Raw genomic sequence first — 20,053 nt, 5'->3', positions numbered from 1 at the left:
GACTGCAGAGCAGCGGGACTCAACTCGCGACCCAGGCGGTGCCGCTTCAACATCCAAACACAAGTTTGCCTGCAATGAGTGAGCCCACAACAGGTAAGTTCCATCAGCCACTCGTTTTAATGGAGGAAGCAATAACAAACCAGCAGAGTGCCTTGCTCAAATTTGAAAGTTCAGCCCGACGCGTTTCGTACTATGAAGCACTTCTTCATGGGCAACTGACTTCCTGGTGAATGAAAACGCTTCGGCAAAAAGCACCCAATTAAGTTCTTAACATCCCGCCCCAATGGGCGCGGCCACCCCGTGGCCTCTTGGTAGTTGTGGTGCTTGAGTGTTCCTCTCGTGAGTTGTCGTGCGTTTATCCTGATTAATGCAGTCTTAATCCAAGTGGGTTGCAAAGGAAACCTCTCGCCGCTTTGCCTTGTCTTTACCTTCCTTCATTGGCATTACCTGTCCCCTGTAGCTGTAACGTCGCTTGGCGTCTCAGCAGGACTGCAGAGCAGCGGGACTCAACTCGCGACCCAGGCGGTGGTTGTGTTTGGATATATATATATATATATATATATATATATTCACTGAAAAAAACACAGGTTTCACAGCAGTTATAGTTAGCTGGAAATTTTACTGACATAAAACCATTGAAATTCCAACGTTATAGTTAGTTGGACTCTCTATAACTTGCGCGCCTGCAATGCACTGCTGATGACGTCACATATTACATCACTCATGACATGGTCAGTGACATCACTCATGACATCACTGATGACACCATCCTTGTGACAGAATGATAGACCTCCTTTCAGTGTAATGTAACCCTTGAAACACATATTCAAAAATAGAAACTAACATTTTCAAAAAAGTGGATATACCCATAACAGTTACAACAACCAATTCAATAATTCCAACATCTATATACACATTCACTCATTCACCAACAGTTCAATATAGTCACTCATACATATACTCACTCATCATATGTAGTGATACACCTATACATCCTGTTACACACCGACAGTCATCAAAAAGTTACTCTCACACATACTCACACATGCAAATAAACTAATAAACATTCATTTATTTACATATACAGGTATACACACACTACCACCTTACTTCTAAGGCAACTTACACATACTTACTCTCTTAAATATTCACTTATAGAAACACATACTTATTTAAATAGGAACTCTTACAATCTCCTGGCTCATCCTTGTGGTTCCATATTATGTGACGTTTGGACAATATTCATATGGACACTTGTCAATAATCTATATCGCTCCGCGCCTTTTACATTATTATGGATTGATGCACATGATTTCCTTCTTTTATTGAGAACGTTTGGACAGCTGATGACACACTTATACATATGTTTTTGCACTGTACTGTTGGTACATGAATATGTGAATGGGTATGCTGCTTATTTTATTCACTATAAGCTATGACACTCGTCAATGATCCCCATCACTCCACCCAATTGCAATCCTTAAGTGAAAATAATGTGAGGATAACTGAACCTATAGATTGATGTGCATGGTCTCCTTGTTTAATTTTAGATGCATGGACAAATACAGACACACCTATATATATATGCTTTTTGTACTTTACTGGTGATACACGAATATTTACATGGGTATGTTGCTTAATTTTATTTTTCATAAGCTATGACACTTGTCTATGATCCCCATCACTCGACTTCATCGCATTCCTTATGTGTAGAATGTGAGGACTATATAACCCATACGCTTCACGGCTCACTTTGCAGGAATTTGGTAAATATTCTTGACTGTACGTATTATACTAATGACATGTTCATTTACGATGAGTTTTCTGGATATCACAATACCATTTCAAATTGTGTCTCCTGCACTTGATGTATATATGATAAGCCGAATGTTTGGTTTGTTTCTGTTATATTTACCATAATGTTTACAGCATCGTTATAAGATGGCCGACACACTTTGCCACACAATGTTCTAGTCCTACCTTGATTTTGATTGTGAAACTTTATTCATAATAGCACACCCACTCACACACTTTCATCACACGTGATCAAGGCACTTCGCCGAAACGCGTTGTGTGAATAAACTGAAGACTTAAGTTTACTTCTGGATTGTTGTGTGGTTCCTGAGAGCGTACTGGATACTGATATCTTGTGTGGCATATATATATATATATATATATATATATATATATATATATATATATATATATATATATATATATATATATATTCACTGAAAAAACCATAGGTTAAAGACCATATTTAGTTAGGGATTAGCATTTACAAAACCTTATTTTACTCACACAAAACCATTGAAATTCGCATATATAGTTAGTTGCACTAACTATATATCGCGCACCCACAATCCACTGCTGATGATGTCACATATTACATCATTTATGACATGGTCAGTGACATCACTGATGACATCACTGATGACATCATCCAGTGACTGTATGTTTCTGTAAAGTTAAAATATGTCTTACATATTGAAGAATGAGTGGATGTATAAGTGTCTGGATGAAGGATTTAGTAGGTGCATGACTGACTGTATGAGAGAGTGATTAAATGTGTCTCACTGAGTGCATGGGTTAGTGACTAAACTGTCTTAATTTGTGCATCATTATGTCTGTTGTTCTGTAAACTGCTGCATGTGTTAATCAGTAGCTATATGAGTAACTATATGGGTTATTGATTGGTTGCCCAAGTATTTGTATGGGAGACTGAGTATGTGTGTGGGTGGCTGGGAGGTGTATGACTCTGTGCATAGATGTGTGAGCAGTTGATTCACTAGATGTATGGGTTTAAAAGTGCATGTGGAAACAGCTGTATGGGCAGTTGACTGTGTGCATGAGTGTATTGGTGAGTGAATGGATATCTCAGTGCTACATGTCAAAGTAAGTACAAATGTTAAACACAGTACATGTGAGAGTTGACATATATAAATAACTGTGCTTAAGAGCCAGTGAATTTGTGAGTAGCAGTATGGATCATTGTGAACTTCAATCAAGGATTGTATAAAAGAGAAAATATGTGTTAGTATGTGTTTGAATAAGTAAGGTGTGTATAACTGTATAGTTGAGGAAATGGAGGTGTGATTGATTCTTTGCATGACTGACTAGGTGTGTGAGTAACTCCATGGATGAGTGACAGTCTGTGAGTGTCTGTTTACACTGAGTGTATCTAAGGTTATATTAGAGTCTGTAGAGGTTCATCATATTATCACATGAATGATGTCATCAGTGATGTTGTCAGTGATGTCATTTGAGTTGTCAACAGTGATGTCATCAGTGATGTCACTGACCATGTCATGAATGATGTAATATGTGACATCATCAGCAGTGGATTGCGGGTGCGCGATATATAGTTAGTGCAACTAACTATATATGCGAATTTCAATGGTTTTGTGTGAGTAAAATAAGGTTTTGTAAATGCTAATCCCTAACTATATATGGTCTTTAACCTATGGTTTTTTCAGTGAATTTTCAAGGTTTTGTAAATGCTAATTCCTAACTATATATGGTCTATAACCTATGGTTTTTTCAGTGAATTTCAATGGTTTTTAATAGCAAATATCAAAAGCTGTAAAATGTATTCTTCTTTTAAATGAAAAATATATTTTATAGGTTTGAATTATAATTGTTTTATGCATGTGCCAAACCCTGACCTCTTAATAGTGCACTGTGGTGGAAATGATTTGGGCACTATGACTGGGGTTGGTCTGGAAATGCTTTTAAAGGACACCTTTCATCAATTGATGACACTTTTTCCCCAAACTGCCTTGGTATATTCCATTATATGCCAGAAAGAAATGGAACTTGTCCAACCAATTTTGTCCACAATTTGAGAAAGCACGGAAACATGTGAATAAATCTTTTTCTGCTTACATGAGAGACTTTAGAATGGGTTCGATATACAACAATAACTTGCATTACAACATGCAAGACATCTACAGAGGAGATGGTGTGCACTTCTCAGATGAGGGGAATAGAATATTCCTCCTGAATTTAAAACTGTGCATTGGAACCTACTTGTAGGTACCTAAATCAGCCACAGAACCCAATAGCTCTTTTCAGAGCTACCCTACCTCTGATCATTCTAAACGTTAATCTTTTTCCAACTTTTTTCACTATTTTTCATCAAAGTACGCTCCCCGGTTCGCTTACCGGTGCGCGTACCGGGCGCTCCCCAGCGAAATTTTTCAATTTTCTTTTTTTTTTTGCCTATATGAGCGTCCTAAGCCCCCTTCAGAAAACCTAGAGGGTCACAAAGTGTCTACCGTGCCCCCTTCTACCCATTCCGAACATTGTATCCCCTCCATCTTGTGTCTCAATTCTACCAATACACAAAATGGTGGACTCCCGTAACGCTGCCGGTTCGCGTACCGGTGAGTGCTCGCTAAAAAAAGATGGGAAAGTAATTTACAAAAAAAGCACTGGTGACACTTTCATCAAATATAGAATAGGCCCTACTACATAGCAGTCCCTACCATTTACCCAAATTTGATGAAATTCCATTGAAAAAAATATGCTGTAGGACTGACTAAATATCCTGAGGTAAATTACATGACAGAAACACATATGAAGTGTTAGAATTGACAACCAATTAAAATGTTACTTTCATTTTCTACTATTATTTCATGACATTTGATTGGTTATGTACCTGAATATATATAAAGAAAGCGAGAGAAACACAGCCGTTTTGACTACTACTTCCTGAAGTACATTTCAAGAGCATTTTGACTGTGAACTTTAACTTCTTTTGAAAAGGTAAGATATAATTTAAAAAATTTGAAAGGAGAACTATGTTATGCACTTTAAATTAAATAAGGAAAACGTTTTCAGATAGTTACATACTGTCCCACTATAAGAGTTAGTCATTGAGAAAGACTTAATTATTTAAATTATTGATTGAGTTAGGCTTCTGTGGTATAATTATGAATTTACTTAGGCTTCATCACAGGCACTTTTTAATAGTTTTACTTCCTACCTGAAACCATGCACTGCCCAAAGATTACTTCACTGTTAAAAACTCACAAGCACCTGTGTGAACTTAAACCCAACAGTGCCCTATCTCCACTGATATATTTTTTAATGCAATTTACAGCAAGAAAATGGAAGCACAACAGAAAGAAAATAATATTTCCTTTCAAATTAAGATTGAAAACAATCCAAAGGAAGAAAATAAAGAAATTGACTCTTTGGATGACACATTAGACGAAGAATTATTTAAATGTGCTGAAGAATGTGAATGTGATTCTTGGAATGAAAAGGAGGACATTCCTGATGATTTAATGCTACAAATTCTCTTAGATTATGAAAAATCAGAACAATAAATTTAAATTTTAAAAGTTAAAATTGTTTGAGACATTATTCTTTTTAATATGCAAATTATGAAATAGTACCCAAAAAGATAAAATATAAACTGAGACTTAAAATATACTGTGCAACTTTTTTTGTGTTACATAGTAAGTTTGCTCATAGTTACTTCCTTTCTCCCACTATATTATCTCCAATGTGTATTTAACATCTCTTTATCATCTCCTGCCTCCATGTTCTTTCTGCTTTCCTCACAGACTATGCTATGAATTCCATATACCACAATAACTTCTGAAACAACATGCAAGATATCTCCAAAGAAAACGGTGTATATTTATTTTTAGACTCTGCATTGGTACCTACATGTTGGTACTTAAATAAAAAATTTTTTAAAAAAAATACAACAAAAAGAACAATCAATAAACATACAATATTTGAACATTCTTTCATTCTTTTTTCCGTATATTACGCTCCCCCGACCGCTTCCCGGTGCCCCCTCATCAAACCTAGGCGGTCAGGGAGGATGTACTCTGCCCCCTTATGCTCATTTCCCACTTTGCTTTTTCCACCTCTTGTGTCTCGATCCTACCGAGACACAAGATGGCGGCCGCTCCGGACTGTTTAGAATGTTGACAGTCACCGGGGAGCCAATCCGCTTCTCCTCGCGAAGTTCCGTTACGCGTCAGATACGCGAACCGGGGCACTAACCGGGACGCTGTCACAGATATATCTGTTTTTTCAAATGTTAATTTCTCAAAATCCACTGGAGCACATATATTGAGACATAGCAAAGGCACGTCAGGCAAACCAAATCTACAATTTTGCCAAGTTTCGTGTAAATAGATTCAGCCGTTCGAGCTAAAAGTGATTCCAACCGCCCTATGGAAAAATGAATGGGAAAAGCACGTTTTGGGACCCCCTTTTTTCTCGGCCCCCCTTGACGAAACCCCCCACATTTTCAGGGGCTGCTCAGAAACAAAATGTGCCATTTTCCTGCAAATTTCAGCCAATTCCGTCCACAAACGCCAAAGTTATTCAACATAGAATTTTCAGAAATCCCATAGGAAAAAAATCCTAACTATATATACCTACTGGCGACCGCCAGTAGGTAATATATATATATATATATATATATATATATATATATACATATTACCTACTGGCGGTCGCCAATAGGTAGTTATAGTTAGGACCTAGCTACCATACTAAATCTGCAACATTCTATCGGGAATAACTTTGGCGCCGGTTGAGGAATTTGCGTTTAATTTTCCAAAATTCAGGCCAGCTCCGCTCCGCTCCTTCCCTGAAAGTTTCGGGGGGATTCGTGAAGTGGGGTCTGAGAAAAAAGGGGGGTTCCGAAACGTGTTTTCCCCATGTTCATTTCCATAGGACGAATTGACAAGGCTACAGCCTGAACCGCTGAACGGAATTACGCCAAACTTGGCAAAATTGTAGGGACTGGTACGCAGATGTGCCTTTGCTATATTTGGTGAAATTTGCTCCAGTGGTTTTTTTGAAAATTAACTTCAAAAACACATATATATCTATAGGCGTGCTCCGAGCGCTCACCCGGGCGCTACGGGAGTGCGTGAGCGGAAAGCTGATCAGCTGTTGACATTCTAAACAGTCCAGAGAGTCTGCCATCTTGTGTCTCGGTAGAATCGAGACACAAGAGATGAAAATATTAAGGGGGAAATGTTGAAAAGGGGGCAGGGTACACACCCCCTGACCCCCTAGGTTTTCTGAGGGGGGCTTAGAAGGACCCTGAAGGGTAAATAACCTTTTTTTTTTTTTTTTTCAATTTTCACGGGGTAAGCGCTGGGTGCGTTCCCATGTACGCTCACCGGTACGCGCACCCTGAGCTCACCACTGCACTCACTCCTTTACAATATATAAAGAATATAGCTCTTTTTGGAGAATTGGAGGTAGTTCTAAAAAGAATTGTTTTTTTTCTTCTTTTTTAGTTTTATTTATTTTTTTACTTTTTCCGAACGTTTACATTTTTTGGGGGGTTTTTTCAGAACAAAAAAAAAACTAGGGAATGCCAAACTGCTCAACAGGAGCAAAAAAAAGGGGAAAAATTTGGGCTGGGGACGGAAGCGATGTTCTTCTCTTTTTCGGACTATTAGTTGGATACTCTGTTCTCCATAACAACGCAGTTCGTCACACTGCTTACACCTAATGGTAATGTTATTAAAAACAGGCTGAATATTTGGTATCAGCTCGACTGCTCTTCCTCTTCCCGATGATGTTGCTCCTCCAGTGGAAGTCGAGGCACCATCTCCAGGTGCATTCCGTGCCAGGGCATAGTTTTAGGGGTGCCTTCTTTGGACATGCCTGATCATTGTGGAGTTCCCAAACCTGTATTTTTTCCTGGGGTCACCACGAGACAGAAAAGTGTTGCAGATCTTACATTCCACTTTAGGAGCTATCACCTTCTTCTCCCCTTCTGGAATGCTAAAAAACTTTCAGTTGAAGTGCTACTTCACTTTGGCTGAGGAGGTTCTTCCTGGAGAAAGTCATCAGAGTCATCACTGCTGCTTGGTGGTCTTGCAGCCATTCTTTGCTAACAATTGAAGAGAAAAAAGGAATAGGTTTGTTCTCTCCAAAGTGAAAGAGTTAGTGAAGAAAATGGGTGGGCTTTTCATTAGTTTAAAAAAAACTGGTAACAACCAATCAAAAGTGTTATTTTAAGGTCACATGACTTGATGCGCTTACGCTACGCGCTCCGGAGCGCTTCCGCGGCACGCACATAGGCACTTCTGGGGGCGCGTACGCGGCACGTACGTAGGCGCTTCCGGGGGCGCTTACGCGGCACGTACGCAGGCGCTTCCGGAGGCGCTTACGCAGTGCGCCTGAATGACTCTTTGTTAGATTTTTGGAAATGCGTCTAAAGGTGCAATTCGGTTATTAAAAATGAAAATTAGTACTTTTATGAATATGCCACTAAATGTCTTGCATTATTATTTACTTTAAATACATAATTATATTTTTTTTGCACGCGGGAATAGCGCTCTCGCTACGTGTACGGGTGCGTTTACCAGTGCGCGCACCCAGAGCGCTCCGAGGTAAAATGTTAAAAAAAAAACAACTGGAAAAATACATTAAAAGATTTATTTTAGAGAAAAATAAAAATAATAATTTTATAAAAAATATAATTAATAGTTATAAAAAACAACTATAAAAAAAAATTACAGTCACGCACTTACTAAATCCTTCATCCACACACTCATACATACACTCATTCTTCAATATGTAAAACATATTTTAACTTTACAGAAACACACATTCACTGAATGATGTCATCAATGATGTCATCAGTGATGTCATTTGAGATGTCATCAGTGATGTCATCAGTGATGTCACTGACCATGTCATGAGTGATGTAATATGTGACGTTATCAGCAGTGTATTGCGGGCGCACAAGTTATAGTTAGCTGAACTAACTATAACGGGGAATTTCGATGGTTTTGTATGAGTAAAATGTCCAGCTAACTATAACTGGTGTGAAACCTATGGTTTATTCAGTGAATATATATATGTATATATACATATATATATATATTCACTGAAAAAAACCATACGTTTCACATATGTTATAGTTAGCTGGACATTTCACTCATACAAAACCATTGAAATTCCCCGTTATAGTTAGTTCAGCTAACTATAACTTTTGCGCCCGCAATGCACTGCTGATAACGTGACATATTACATCACTCATGACATGGTCAGTGACATCACTCATGACATTACTGATGACATCTCAAATGACATCACTGATGACATCATCCATGTGATAATTTCATGCATTTTCCTACACCCTAACATAACTTCACATACACCCACTAAAAATTACAGACTGTCATTCTCAAAACTATAGACACTCTAACACCAATAACTACACACCCACTCACTGATTCTTAGGTCTACAAACAAATCCACTCACTCACCCATACAGTCACTCATACTTATGGTCACTCAGTACAGGACTATCATATGCTCTCATACACCTATATAGACACTCACACACCACCACTCATCCATAGAGGTACTCACACACCTAGTCAGTTATGCAAATAATTATAAATTATAAATATTGAGATACAACACTCAACTAGACCAAACATAAGTTCCCTTCAGGCAGAAGATGCCATATGTCTTGAAACTCTAATGACAATGAGCACAGTAACAGGAACCCAAGAAATGGCAGCACTTATGGAAGTACAAGAATACCAAAGAATAGAAGTCGCAGGAGAAAGCGGTCTAAAATTGAAATCCAAATATTATCCCAACTTACCATCTGGGAACAAAATTGATATATTTCATGAAGCGATAACGGAAGAACTATATAAAATGAAACAAACAAAAGGAAAAAAATAACTTTTCAAAAAAACACCTAGGTGCTCTTAAAGCTTTACAGGAGGATAAAATAATTGAAATAAAATCCGCAGACAAGGGCGAAAATATCGTCATTATTGATAAACAGGATTATATTTTGGAAGCGAAGAGACAGTTCTTGAACCAAGAATTTTATCAATGTCTGACTAAAGATCCAACAAAAGAAATACAGTAAAAACTGGAAAATCTCTTACAAAATGGGCCCAGGATGGCTTAATAAATGAAGAAGAACGCAGATACATGAATAATAAACATCCCACAAAGGCAACCTTTTACTGTATTCTCAAGATTCATAAGAGTAAGGTCAATCCACCAGGAAGACCTATAGTGTCTGCAAACAATTCTCTATTGGAACCAGTTTCAGACTATGTTGATCAATTCTTGGCAACCTTAGTAAAAGACCTAAGTTCGTATTTAAAGGATACGACAGATCTCCTGCAAAAATTGGAATCAATCATATGGAATCCAAAGTATAAATTATTAAAGATGGATGTCATTTCGTTATATTCTAACATCGAACATTCAATAGGTATTGAAGCCTGCAAATTCTTCTTTGGGAAGCGTAACATCCAATATAAAGAACACAATGCCATGCTCAATCAAATGATTTCCCTATGTTTGAATAATAACATTTTCTTATTCAACAAACACATCTTTAAGCAAACAAAAGGATGTGCCATGGGCTTCTCGTTCTCACCAAACTATGCGAATTTAACCATGGGGTATTTTGAACAAAAAGTGTCATGGAGTACAACGATTTATGAATTTTGCCAGAAGATAGTTCTATGGCTTCGGTTTATAGATGATCTTTTAATCATTTGGGATGGTTCCAAAATTGAATTTAATACCTACTTTGAAAGACTAATGAACTTAAAATTCACATATGAAATCAATCAGAAAAGAGTGATGTTCTTAGTGATGTTCTTAGGCACAGAAACCTATGTTGAAAATAATGTAGAAAAATAGCAGCGACAAACTCAACCCTACATGGGGAAAGCTTTCATAACGAATCTTAAAGTGGAGCATCCCATACGGGGAGTTTTTAAGACTTTGTCGAAACTGCTCAGATGATACTGAATTTTTAAAACACTGACAACAAGCTGAAAGTAGATTTCTAAAAAGGAAATACCCAAAGAAAGCCATCGAAAAAAGCCTTCAAAAAGTGGCAATACAGAATCGTAAGGATATTCTATACACACCCCATAAAATAACAGAAACAAATCAAACACAAATAAGGTTAATAACAACGCACAGTGCGGAAAACAAGAAATTAACAAGAATAATTCGGAAACATTGCGGAATCCTAAAATTGGATCCAACTTTATCTCAAATAATTGGAGATCACCGTAAGATAACTTACTGACAAGCCAGAAACATAGGCGACAAGATTGTACACAGCCACTTTCAAGATTCGTTAATAACCACATGGCTTCAAAGAGAAGGCTTTTGGCCCTATAAACTGTGACCAGTCTGCAAAATTGCAAAGCCCATAAAATCAGTGGACACTGGACGGGGCACAAAATGGAAAATTAAACAGCATTTGACATGTAAAAGCACATATGTGATCTATATGGTGGAATGCCCCTGTAAAAAACGATATATAGGGAGCACGATCTTTGAGGTAAAGAAACGAATATTGGAACACAATCTAGCAACAACACACAAAGATCTATCAAACGCCATTGCAAAACATATAAAGGCACACCATGAAGGTAAATGGAAGCTTTTGAAATTCTGGGCATTGGAACAGATAGCCCTATCAGATAGAGGTGGTGATCGAATAATAATACTGCGACAGAATGAATTGCTCCATATTGTGACATTCAGGACGCTAGATCCCAGGGGATTCAATCAAAATGAAGAACTGTACACACACCTTTAAAGCAAAAAAACACATTTATATCAAATGGAGAACTGAAACTCATCTAGTGAGTTGGGAAATTGATTTATTTTAAATAATTAAAAAGCATATGCCAACCACTAAAGGAGGTAGAAATATATCAATTAACAGGAAGAATTTAACAACTTTGGACATGAAATATATGTGGACATAATAGCTCGCTAGAGAGCTTAAAATGTTTGAAATAAACCTCATAAAGGCTCACCAGTGAGCAGTAAATATCAGGACTGAAATAGAACTAAAATCATGAAAATGCATTGTAAATAAAGCTTTGACCAATTGTTTGCTATATACAAAAGAGCACTGTCACACAGGAGTAAAATCTAAGCATGGGCGGAATATGCGAATTCGCGATACGCAAATTCGCGCAAATTGGTAATCGGGATTCGCAAAAATCCGACAAATTCCACAAGCTTGCAAATTTATTTTTTGCGAGTTCACAAGATTTTTTTACCAGTTCAGGAATGAGAACTTGCGCATGCGGTCGCAACGGTCGTGAACATGTTGTTTCCACTTAACCAGCCTGCTCACGATGCCTTTTCCTGTTTCGGGTCACAATGACGTGTTCGCGTTTGCAAATTCCTGTTTTGGGTCGCAATGACGTTTTCGCAATTTCCTGTTTCTGGTCACAATGACGTGTTTGCGATCGCGACGTGGCTCGGTCAGCTACCAAAATCTCACAGCGCACGCGAACAGGGAGGAAACTCACCAGCGAACGCAGAATCATGGTAAGTCAATGCTGCGCAGGCAAGATTGTATTTTTGAAGCACGAACAAGAAAATAAAAATCGCCAACTCACGAATTGCAGATTTTTGGGCAATTTCGTGCGATTCGCGAGAGGAACGAATTTTCCGCCCATACTTAGTAAAATCACTAGTAAGCACTAATGTTAATTTCACATATAAATGTATAAGAAACTACACACACCACAATGCATCACTAAAAAAATAGAAGTAAAATGGTGCCTTTAGAAATAAAAGATGTCTGTACTAACCTTGTGACATCCTGCGATCAAGCCTTCAGGGGAAGGTGAAACGCGTTAGGAGAGGCAGCGCTTTTTGAAATAAAGTCGATTTAAAGAACTTTACTACATCCGAGAGAGTGTGTTTTTTATGCAATTGCTAATGTCTTGGCAGCAAAAACGAACTTTGGTAAAATTGAACCGGCGTGGTCCAGCCGGAAAAAAAATGCACCGTTTGGAAAAAAGAGATTGCACTGAAATAATATACATATATATAATAGAGAAAAGGGTTAGTGGTTGCGCACACCACTTCCGTTAAAGCCCCTGAAGAGAAGCATATGGAGCTTCGAAACGCGTCGGGCAGATCCATTGCGGAGCGGCATCTACAAGCAGATCCCCTTCCTCGCCTACACATAAATCAAGCTGCTGCTCGTGTGCTACTCAAAGGTGGACAATCTTGGTGCAACAATTTATACGCGGCCGTCCAGCCACGGAGTATGCACCACCCCATCATCCTTGGGGGTCACTGAAGTGAAACAGCAGCCGTACACGGGATCGAGGACGGGCCCACTTGCGGGGTCCATACAGGACTTGATTGTGTGCTTTCCGCACCACACTTCCCATATTACGCAGTCTCATTTGAGCCTCCAATTGGTGGGTGTGACATATGGAAAATCGAGAAGTGGGTTAGCGGTTGCGCACACCGCTTCCGTTAAAGCCCCTGAAGAGAAGCATATGGAGCTTCGAAACGCATCAGGCAGATCCATTGCGAAGCGGCATCTACAAGGGGATCACCGTCCTCACCTACACATAAATCAAGCTGCTGCTCGTGTGCTAATCAAAGGTGGACAACATTGTATTGGAGCGACTATTTTATACTCGGCCGTCCAGCCGCGGAGTATGCACCACCCCGTCATCCTTGGGGGTCACGGAAGTGAAACAGCAACCGTACACGGGATCGAGGACGTGCCCATTTGCGGGGTCCATACAGGACTTGATTGTGTGCTTTCCGCACCACACTTTCCATAATGCACAGTCTCATTTGAACCTCCCATTGGTGGGTGTATCATATGGAAAATGGAGAAGTGGGTTAGCAGTTGCGCACACCGCTTCCGTTTAAGCCCCTGAAGAGAAGCATATGGAGCTTCGAAACGCGCTGGGCAGATACATTGCGGAGTGGCATCTACAAGCGGATCCCCGTCCTCACCTACACAAGCTGCTGCTCGTGTGCTACTCAAAGGTGGACAATATATCTATATATATCTTTTTCTAATTTATTTGCCCTGGGGACCCCATCCTCCAGGGCCTGCCCCCAATTTTTAATTAAAAAAACTAAAATCGGGAAGGGGCCATGTGGCCCTACTCCCGAGGCCATAATTTGCCACGGGGACCCCATCCCCCGGGGCATGGCCCATTTTTTTTTTAAATTGTTATTTTGGAGGGGGACTGCCTTGCCCCCCTCCTGTGGCCAGTTCTGGCCCTGGGCTGTTTCTTATTTTTAATTATTTTTTGGGGGAGGGGGCACTACTAGCCCCGGGGACCCCATCACCCGGGGCTGGCCCTATTCGTAGGGGGCCGTGGCGGGTCCCCAAATCCCCCCACGTTCCCAGTCGGCTCCCGCGCCCTGCGGGAGCCGTCATTGCTTTTCCACATGAGGAGCAGCTAACATTCCCCTGTGGAAAAGCAATCTGCTTTCCTATTTGGAAGAGAGTGCAGGTTTCCTGCTCTCTCTTCCAAAGAGGAAAGCAGTTTACAATGACAGGGTGGGAGCTGCAAGGCTGCGTGGCCCCCCTTCAACACTTTGAAGAAGCCCTGGGGGGTGGTGGTCCCTGGGGCTGTGGGGGCCTCAGTACCCCCTCACTAAATTTTTTGAAGCCCGGGGGTGGCAGTCCCCGGGGCTGGTGGGGGGCCCCGTGAGACCCCCGCATATATTAAGTTAGAGTCCCAGGGGTGGCGGTCCCCGGGGATGCGGGGGGCCCCGTGAGACCCCCGCATATATTAAGTTAGAGTCCCAGGGGTGGCGGTCCCCAGGGCAGTGTGGGGGGGTTTGGGACCCCCCACACTATTTTTTTGAAGATGCCCCTGAGATTTGGCCCCGGGGGCAAATTTGCATATTTAGCAATGGGAGACCGTTTTTTTTTTTTTTTGTTTATCGGCAGGATGCATGTATCCTGCGCGCATCCTCCCGTTTATAAACCCTAAGGGGTCAGGGTGTTTCTAGCCTGCCCCCTTTTCGCCTTTTGCAACTTTTTTTTGGCTTTCTGAAAAAACAGGTTACAAGGCCTGTATAGTTAGGCTAATATTTCACTCTTACAAAACCATAGAAATTTGGCAGTTAACGTTGCCAGACCTAACTATAACTCACGCGCCCACAATGCATTGCTTATGACCTCAAATTTTACTTCATTCACAATATGGTTAGTGACATCATGTCGTGTAGTTCCTATATATTCCTATTCAGAATCTGTGCGTTCGGTTAACATAAACTGTGAGTTTTGTGGCAGACTGATTCCAAGCACCCCCACCGAGAATGTTAGACTGTTTGCATTACCTAGCTTAAAGTACCACTAGAATCTCTTCGAGAGAATAGTTTCTGGCAACCTTAGAACATGACAACCCTGACCCCTCAGGATCGTGGAAACAATGTACTACTTTTCGCTCAGTCACTCGTGCTAACTTACTCGGTTCTCAGTGAGTTACACAAAAGAAACAGCAGGGCGAGTGAAAATAAGAGTTTATTGCACAGTTGTTCTTCTAGTATAAAATAGATGTGCTGCAACAACCGCAAGACAGTGGCAGATATATATGATTAGCAGTACAGTGAATATGAAAGGATAGTACGGTTCTACCACCTCACAGCAGTCATGAATACATACATGAATATAAAATGCATGATAAAAGAAAGTGCGTACTCCTACAATGCCTCTCTAGATGTACCTAAGTATACCTAGCATGTGAGTAGGTATGAAGCCAAGAATCCCTCTAGGATTTAGTCTAACCCCATTACCTGAAGAGCGAGAGAGTGTGGGACCCCGTCCTGGTCTCGAGTTAAACACCCCATAAGGGATGCGCCAGACCACTGTCAGTTGAAGCGTCTGCATGCAGGAGTCTCAGCGTCTCTGGTCAGTGTGTCGGCCTGGAAGTCTCGGTTCCCTCTAACTACCAATAGAAAAAGGTGCTGTATTTATAATAAGCCACATTATGATCCACATTTGTAAAGCTTGAACAATCACCCGTAAGCATCTCTAGGTGCTGGGGGCCGTCGGGAAGATTAAGCAAGCTATTGCCCAGAGTCACATGGTGCTGGGCTAATCTGCTGCCGGAGCTGGGGATCCACCGTGATCCCTAGATTCCGGAGTCAGTCACCCTGGCCGCGGTGCCACACCTCAACTAACACTAGCAAGAGGTGCTGTATTTATACAGAAAGTATCTAGGTTTTCCTTGTCCCTTGTCTTTTTTTATTAGCCATTGTTGGATTTGAGGATGATATGAGGGATGAACCTTGTACGTAACTATTATGCAGGTGATTTAGCCCCTGCCTGGTTTCCAAGAACCCTTATGAATATTCATTCATACTGTGTGAGTCTATTGATGAAGTTAGGGCACACTATTGTTCATGGAAAACCCTCCTTCTGCCAAGGACTAGAACTAGGTAAAGGCTAAATCCTAAAAGTCTTGTTGCTGTGTAGTGTAGGGGAGGTAATGTAGGTGAAGGGGTATGATATTACCCGGGCTTATATCAGGGTACCTATATGAAACATAACACCCACTCCTCTTCCGAATAGCTAACAATAATAAAATGCTAGTAAATTACTTTCTTTACTAGGTAGCAGCACATAAAACTATCCGTGAGCCTCGTAAATAAATTCTAAAACATTAAAATCATTTAAAAATAGTCTAAGAGAGGAACACGTTTCTGAAACTTTGTATTTGGAATTGCCCCTTAAGCCAAAGTTCTAAATTAGTTCGTTTATAGAAGTCGAACCCCTACAAGCATTAAAAGGTCATGCTTTTCCTAGTGAAAGTGTCAATTTTAGGGAATGTTCCAAATTTGGTTGGGTTTTAAAACAGAAAGGAAAATCCCAATTCTTTCCCAGCACACGATGAGCCAATTATAGATTAAGTGTCCTGGCTGGGAGAGTCTACATCATTGTTGCCTGCTGCTGTAGAGGACGGTCCCTATAACCCCTATCACAGTACATCAATGGAGCATAGACGATATTCAGAACTGCCAATAGCTGGTGCAGAGGCAGCTGGTTCTGTAGTCCATACCTGGGTGCTAGTGGTGCTAGAGGTAGTGCTAGTGGAAGAGCTGATGCTCAACTCAGTTGTTGCAAAAGGCACCTGCGGGCTCTCGAGGAATCCAGCCTTCAGTATAGGAATATGCTGGGGACATTGCCAAGCATGAGACTTTAAGGGTTCCAGCCTGGTATTCAAGTCTGTAGGCATGTCCAATACAAGTGCCAGACAAAGATCCAACACACATTCTTCTACGCAAAACAAGCATCGAAGAACAGGTAAGATGCAGTCCATCCAGACCAGTCCAAAAGATCAAACGTCTCTCGAGCGGATGTTAAGGGTACGGTTTGCTGTAAAAGGATGGCTTTCAGTCTCCTAAAAAGTATAAAACTGTAAAAAGGAAACATTAAGCGAAGGACATAATGGCGCCTCCCTGACTGTATTAATTGGGGAAACAATACTTACATATAGCATGTAACCCTGGAGTTCACAGTGACCATATAGGCAATGTCCGGAAGCATCCCACAGCAACCTTGACGGTTCAGCATCAAGGAACTCCCATTCAAGAGCAACCTCAATATCGGAATAATCACGGCCGCTAGAGTCCCTTTCATGTGGCAGGACAAATTCGCTACCAAACCATTACATGCTCCGTGCAGTGAAGTGTCCTGGCACATGAGAGAACAGCTTAAGGCATTCTTGCAGTTTATGCCGCTTAGAAACACTTCTCCATCCCCACTCCGGTATTGAAATCTGTATGGTAATTCCCAGAATTCCTCAATGTATTCCTTACCATTTTTCTCATATTTGCCTGCCTGCAGTTGCTCAAGGCAATATTGAAACTGAAAAGTAGTGACCGGTAGAGTTATGTGGCCATGGATTAGCCTTTCTGTTGATCGTGAGTCCACCACTGCAAATGGTAATCTATCCAGTATTTCCATATGAAGAATTGTATATTTAGCGCTCCTTTGTGCCATTTCTACCTGTTTATCTATTAGGTTGTATTAAAAAAACAGAGACGTAGTGTTGATAAAACGCCAAGGCACATAGCCAGCAGGCAAAGATTGCAGCGCCCAGCTTATTAACATAATAGAATGGAACTGAGATTGCCTGTGTTGTAATATGGCCAAATGTTATTCTAGTATGTATATTGCAGAAAACACAATGTTGCCTAAAGAATATGTCCTGGAGGTCAAAGTTGTTAACCCATAGTCTACCACAGCTAACATTTTTTCCTAGATAATACGATCCATTTCACTTGTTCTTTCTGCGGCCTCTTGTTGGAATATTTTCCAAATTTCATTGTAGACACCGTAAATCCCAGCATATATGAAAGTTTTTGATGGTGTTTCCTGGGACCTAATAAAAAATCCCTAGGATCCATGTCCTATGTGAGTAAGGATAAGTGCTGTTTCACTTCTGTGAGTATCGAGGTTTCTAGCCAATCAAGCAAAACTTCCCAACACTGTAGGATGTAACTATCCCTGGGTTTTATCTTTGTACATAGCGTGGGTCTGTCCTATGGATACCAAACCGTATGGTGATACCCAAAAATCTTCTCTGACATCTGTTTGTGTCTTAGTGCCAAACCAACCACTCTTTTCAATTAGGGTCTATTCTGTTGTACTGTAAAATGTCATCTACTGTTGTCGCTTCTTGTGACGTTTAATTTTGCCACCCCTACATAAGTGATGGTGTTGGAAACTGAGGTGTGTTCAGGTCAGGTGCCATTTAGAAATATCATCTGCTGTGGAATGAGGCATGCTCTAAATAGCTCTTCTGTTCCCTGGACTTGCCAGTCCCTGGAACCCCAGACCGATTTTAAGTCTATTATGACCTTCATAGTTCAAACCCCTGTTCAGACAATTGGGCAATAAAGGAAGCAGACTAAATCGGTTTGTTGTTTGTCAACATAATTTTCAGTGCAGATGTCGGTGCAACCTTATAATAATATGAGGTTGGGTCAATAGTATTAAACCCTGAAAAATATGAACATTTCTGTGCAAATGTTTGCGAACTACTTTATGGTGGTGTAGGGTAATGTTCCCACTGGTGGTATTCAAAAATAGTTCTAGATTATATAAATGTGTGAAGGAAATGATTACCATAATGTTGGTAATAGTACAAAGTGCCATAGTCTGAAGTACCTTCTAACATTTCAGTACTCAGAAACGCAGCAGTTTTCTCTAAATCAGACAATTTAATAACAGTTTCAGAGTCCCAGTCAGTCCCAATCAGAAAATGTACTGGAGGTAATGATATCACTTAATGAAATGTTAAATACATTAGAAATGTTTAAAAGTGCAGTCGGACCAAATATATCGAAATCAACCTTGTCCCAAACTATACCGTCCGGTATAGGAACTGCTGTAATGCTCACTGATGACAAGTCTCTTTGTTCACTATGTGACGACTGATGTGGTTTCAGAATCAAATTAACCTTTTGGGCTGTAGAGCTTTGTTGAAGGTATTGTCTATTAATATGCATGCTAAAAGTTATACGTAAGCCTAGTCAAAAAAGAAAAAACTGTATCCCAGTAATTACCCAGAGTTCTACCAAAGGCGAGACCAGGTAAGTCTTTATAAGAAAGTGCAGAAAGTTCTTGACTTGTTGCTTGCGTGTTTGTTGGGCTGGCATAGTTTTTGGTTCACTTGGATCCAAGGAAAACGTATCAAAGTTCATGAAGTAGCCAGAAGCAGTTCTATCAATTGTTGGGATTGCATCGGGATTTCAGTGTTATTTTGAGTTTGATTTTGAAGTTGAACTTCGGGTTCAAAAGGAACGAGTTCCATGGCAATGTTGCATAGTCCTTCATTCCGTACAGGAGGCTGTTCAAATGTGATGAGTGTTTCTGTTTGAACTTCTTGGATTGTAGCGAGAGGAGGGCGTCTGCTACTTTGGAATCCATGAGGCCTACTGCTTAGTATCGGCCACATAGTGTGGTTTGATTAAGTCGATTGAGACAAATCGTTTCTCCTTTTTTCCAGCAAGAGGCAGCAAAAGTACAATTCTTGTTCCTTGAATTGCTAGGACAGGTGTGATGGTGCAAATTCTTTTTTATCCGCTATTTTCTCTCTGACTAGATCCCCGATTTTTTGGGTCCAGACAGGTGACCATGACTGCCTTGACTTCCCCAGTGGTGGTCTGTTTCATGTGGACGCTACTTCACTGTGTCCAGGATTCATTTAGATCCTATAAAACAGCCAAACGATCATGGATATCAAATGGTTTTATATCA

Source organism: Lissotriton vulgaris, chromosome 2_1, assembly GCF_964263255.1.
Source record: "Lissotriton vulgaris chromosome 2_1, aLisVul1.2, whole genome shotgun sequence".
NCBI classification, from domain to species: Eukaryota; Metazoa; Chordata; class Amphibia; order Caudata; family Salamandridae; genus Lissotriton; species Lissotriton vulgaris.
This window is presented reverse-complemented; position numbering follows the sequence as displayed.